At 34.1% G+C, this 5,585-nt stretch overlaps 1 long non-coding RNA gene across 1 annotated transcript in view; it reads right to left on the reverse strand.

Moving 5' to 3' along the window:
* Window positions 1-891: 891 nt before the first annotated feature.
* Window positions 892-5,585, reverse strand: part of LOC136843567 (uncharacterized) — a 144,099-nt gene continuing 139,405 nt past the window's right edge. The window contains exon 3 of the long non-coding RNA XR_010854586.1: window positions 892-962. This is a non-coding gene — a long non-coding RNA (uncharacterized lncRNA). The remainder of the gene's footprint in view (window positions 963-5,585) is intronic.

The raw sequence follows: 5,585 nt of genomic DNA on the forward strand, positions 1-5,585 counted from the left end.
GTTGGAGGGGAAAAGCAAATGCTCTAATAAGACTTTTTACCTTCGACGAAAAGAATGAGAAAACAAGGGACTAGTCTGATAACAATGTGGAAACGCTTGATAGGTATGAGTGAAAACTATAAAGCCAAAGACAGCTCACAAGAGAATTGCAGAAGTACTTTAACACTTGTCTCATGGAGGTTGTAAGTTTCCACTGACTCAATAAACAATCATGCCAAGAGTCCTTAGAGCACAATCTACGTGTCTGAATACTCCTATCCTAGGATAATTTCTGCTTAATTTGTTTAATTTCTTTTATTTTCTAATAACTGGTCTCTTCATTCTGTATTTCGTATTACCTTCTGTTGCTTCTTTTGAATGAAGTTCATATTCTTTGGAAGCTTGAAATTCAAGTATATGGCCTCTGTGGGCTTGTTCGATATGAATAGGGTTCATCTGAATAATAATAAAAAAAATAATAATAATAATAATAATAATAATAACAATTTTTTTCCTATTTTTTTGGCCAAAATGGACTCACCACTGCTGGATGCAGTGGGTGTGGTGAAGAATGAAAGAATATACCACCAAATGGTACAATCACATCTGGAAGTTCAGTTCTTAGGTATTTACAGAAGTTGCCAAATACACACACACACACACACACACACACACACACACACACACACACACACACACACAAAAAAAAAGCTGTCATTTATAATACTGAAAGGATAGGTTTGATGAAGGAAGACCTTAGAAGGGAATATCACGGGTGGGTGATGGAGAGACTGGAATCTGAGGTGGGTTATTTTCGTATAACCACAATAAAAATGATTGAATTACAGAAATCTTATGCATGACAGGATTAGTACCAAATGACAGTCGTTTTAATGTTCATAAGAAAACTTACCAAACGTTCCGGGGTCTTGAGAAGGAGTGCAAGGAGTCAGGCAAAGTCGTGACTGCTCAGTCGTCAAAAACTGAAACAAGCAAAAGGATGATTTAATTTTCCTTCTGTTCTATAACGTTCCAATATTTAACAAATGATTCTTTTAAAGAGCTGTAGGATTAACAACAGCTTTTCATACCTTTTTCCATAACGATTCCATTGCAATTTTTAGCCACAATTGAATATATTATTACCGGTTTTCTCGTATCACATTTTAACAACATGCAAAACGTAAATTTTTTCTTGTAGTTTAACCATCATTAGACTCAGGAAAAACAATGAAAATAAAATGTAGGTAAAAACCTAGGCTGAATAATCATTTAATCATCAAGTTCTCTTATTTTCAGGTTTATTATTAGAGCTGAAATATCAGTGATAATCATTAGTAACTACTGACAAGTGATTATTCCCAAACACATTAGAAAAAGTCTAGTTTGAAGTTTACCTTTATTTCGGCATCTTTTATAAAATGCGTGGATTAGAAACGCATTTTTGTGTTTGTCTTTTAAACTCTGGATTATGAAAAAAACTGTTCTCGCAGAAACATTTTATGTCCAAGGAGATGAGAATTGCAGGAGCTTTAGACCTTCCCTAATATCCTCCTTCAGTCTTAGATTCGTCTGTTCACAGAAGTTTTTCCTTATCCAAAAATTTCATAGTTTTCATACATTCAGAGAATGAGAAAGATTTGAAAATTTAGCGCGTTGATGGTTTAAACCCTATTTTTGATTTAATAAGTTGCTAAATAAATGACAAATAATTTAATACTGAATTTTACTTATCGATATTTTTTAATCAAGATATACAGAAAGTTTAAAAAGTTAACAGCGTTTTACGAGAGAATGATATAAGAGGAAGCATAAGACTAAATTACTTTTTTACTAGAAGCGATTCAGGTCATTAGAAAGAGGAGATGAAGAAGAGATGACGATAAAGCCTACGCTGATTTCACTTCAGATTGCGAACTGAATTCCATTTGTAAGGGATGAAAGACTTGGTTTCGTAATGCCTGTGTACCTGAATGCACCTAATGACCTGCGCACACAAAATTTGTTCATATTAAGTAAGAATCTATAACATTCTGATTACAGTTCAGAAAACAGATGGCCTTACAAAAATCTTTATTCAATGACTCACATAAAAGGCCTTCACTCTCTTCTTACAAACGCTATTGTGCAAGAAATGTGTAACGATGATCTTCAGGTTTTCCGACTGCATAAACTATGGTAATTTATGATGCCTACAGCTTCTGGCAAAAGGAAAAGGAATTATTTGATCAGTGGTTTAATACTGTATATCAAGCACTTTCATACTCTAAACTTACGATAAGTACGACGTAATATTTTTTCGAAGTCGTAATCGATATGCATTTACGATAAAAACTTAGGGACATTCGTTGTAGCCTAAGCACAAATTATTTTTAAATGATGATCAGATTACCATATTCCCACTAGGTTTCGTTCTAAATGATGTTTAAATTACTATATTCCCTTGAGGCTGGATGTAGCCTAAACAATTTAATCATCGGTCTCCCTCTCTCTTTCATAATGAGGAAATATAAACTGATTGCAATGTCGCATCGACATGGTAAGTTTACTTCTGTCTCGTTCTGAATTAAGCACAACGTGTAAAGATTGATACTGTTCCTAACTCCGCATTAGTTTCCCAGACATCGTTAATGATGCTGCGGTGTTGCAACAGTCATTAGTTCCCATTTCAAACCACAGGTAAGTTTTTTTTAAATGTAAAAATCGTGCCAACAACGGTTCAATGCATCACAGATGTAAATCCTAAATTTTGCCGATAAACTGACAATGATTCGAGGTCCACGTCAATGTTAAAGAAATTATACATTATTTGTTTCTTAATTGTGTAATTCAATATCGACTGCTTGAGACAGCCAAATTATATAAAGGGCTAGAATAATTCTTATAAATTCTCTTCTTAACCAAATAAAATAAAAAGTAGCAGCATTTTTTGTGACAAAGTACCTAAACAGTTTATTGAGAGTAACTAAATCCCTAAAGAAACTTCACCTAACGGAGGAAAGTGAGAGAAAAATTAGAATAAAGAAAGATGTATTTGACGGGTATGCCTTGCATATCTTCTTCAGTGATGACATACATTTATATTAATATTTTACGCAGCTAGGTATTACAATTATATATTTTTATATCTTGTCACTGGCCACTAGCGGATCCAGAAAAATTTCATGGGGCGGCACCAATTTTCATATACAACGTACATACACTATATATATATACATATATATATATATATATATATATATATATATATATATATATATAAAATTTCTATAATAATGTTTTTATTTTTTCCCATTTTATCTAAATCTTCAATATTATTATTCTGTCATTATTTTTCATGGGGGGGGGGCGCCACGTGCCCAGGTGTCCCTCCATGGATCCGCTAGTGTCACTGGCACTCGGCAAAGATAAAAAATATTGTGAACGTGATATGAACACTGAAGAAAGTTCGAACCAGCATCTTGCATCGCGTCATTAATTTTCATATTTCCTGTGAGAATAACTGGCAGTAATATAAAGGCTGTTTCTGATGAAATGACACGAAAACAACAAAATATTACCTAAAAAAAAAAAAAGCTAATGGTGGTAAGAATAACGCTATATGCTGTGACTAACATAATTCAAAATTTCACATTGCTCTGAGTAACTGACAAAATATTATTCCCAAGTTTGTAAACTTCGACCAAAGAGTAATGGCGAGAATTTCTTCTTAAATGAACGGTTTATTTGCGTTCACATGAAAAGAAAGTTCGCCTTTAAAGCGATAAATCAATCTGAAATTTAATGTAATCGAAATATTACTGAAAATGTTTTGCAGGATTTTAGTTTTCTGCAAAAGAAAACTAATGAGAGGGCTATTTGTCTGTCCGTCCGCACTTCTGCCCATCCTCATATCTTAAAAACTACTGAGGCTAGAGGGCTGCAAATTGGAATGTTGATCATCCACCCTCTAATCATCAAGCATACCAAATTGCAGCCCTCTAGCCTCAATAGTTTAATCTTATTTAAGGTTGAAGTTAGCCATAATCGTACTTCTGGCATCGTTATAGGTACCAACAACTCAGGCCACCACCGGACCGTGGCTGAGTTTCATGGGCGGCGGCTTAGAGTTTCATGAGCCGTGGCTGAGGCCACCACCGGACCGTGGCTGAGTTTTATGGGCTGCGGCTAAGAGTTTCATGGGACGTAGCTGAAAGTTTCATACAGCATTATACGCTGTACAGAAAACTCAACTGCGCCGATGAAACTTCGGCGCATCTTCTGCTTGTTCTTAGTCAAAGTGGCTTCGTAACAAATAGCGTTTTGATAACTTTTATCAGTTAAATTAGCATGTTAATGTTCTCCAAATATATATAATTTTATCATTAACATTGGCAATATCCTTTGTGGATTACTTTTATCAAAAGTCGTTGTTAAATACCTTAGAACAATTATCCCTATTAGAAATGATTAATGTTAAAGTAAATTTGAAAGGTTACGGTGCACGGAAACTATTCTTAACATTTTATACACGATATTGTTATAGCATCATCTGTTGTTACATGTTATACCCAATATTGTTCGGGTACTTTTTTTGTTAACTATTGCTGGTTGAAATACTGCCAAAGGAGCTTTTACAAAAGGTTGCTTTTTAGATATTTGGTACTAAAATGTGAGCATATAATGTTTTACAAATAAAATCGTTTCCATTTCTATATCCTTTTCAAAATACATTTCCTAAAAAAATGCATTCATGGAAAGCAGTTTGTGTTTGATCCCCAACCATTACATAACATTTTTATTTCATTTGAACTTCCGATTTATAAACACATGTCACTGAAACAGCATTGTTACATAAAATATTTGAACTTTTTGAATTAATAGTTTTAAAGTAGACTAAATAGAAGTTGCTCTATTGTTCAGTATCTATGAGTATGACTGGAACTGATACAGAATCCCCTGACCCACTGGACTGGAGGGTCTGGCACAGTGAAACTAGAAGTATAATACAGCAAACCTATACCACAATTGTTCATCATACGCAAGTGAATATTATTTGTTACAAGTATTCTTCGAGTGAATACCGTTACTTGAAACACTCCCGTCAAACATTTGAGAATAAGAGTTTTTGATTCAAAAGATACATTACCGAGAATTATATTTCACTTCAGTCATTACTGGAATATTCTACTAAAGTACACTAAATCTGCATGAATATTTCTGGACCGTATAACTAGTTAGGTTAACAGGAAAGTTACGAATAACATATGATTGAATAAAACTGTGCGCCTGATTCCTAGCGGATGTTTTCCTTCACTGAGAGAATTATGAAAATCGAAGGCTTCATTCCATAACCGTATATGAGAGACTGTATCAAGAAATATTTTGTTCTGGAGTAAAACGTGATACTGAAATAATATAGTTATATTGGTTAGATGCTGATGGGCTATATTTGCATAGTCAGTTGGTTTTCTTAAGGGACATAGGAAACCCTATACGTGTATATGCACTCATGCAAATATAAATTATAATCACGTAATGCTCCATAGCATTGTGACAGGGGAGAGATCTGAGCTTTACTGGAAAGTGGATCAGTTAGTTGGGGTTGTGGCTGAACTTAAAAGAGA

This window comes from Macrobrachium rosenbergii, chromosome 11 (genome assembly GCF_040412425.1).
Source record: "Macrobrachium rosenbergii isolate ZJJX-2024 chromosome 11, ASM4041242v1, whole genome shotgun sequence".
NCBI classification, from domain to species: domain Eukaryota; kingdom Metazoa; phylum Arthropoda; class Malacostraca; order Decapoda; family Palaemonidae; genus Macrobrachium; species Macrobrachium rosenbergii.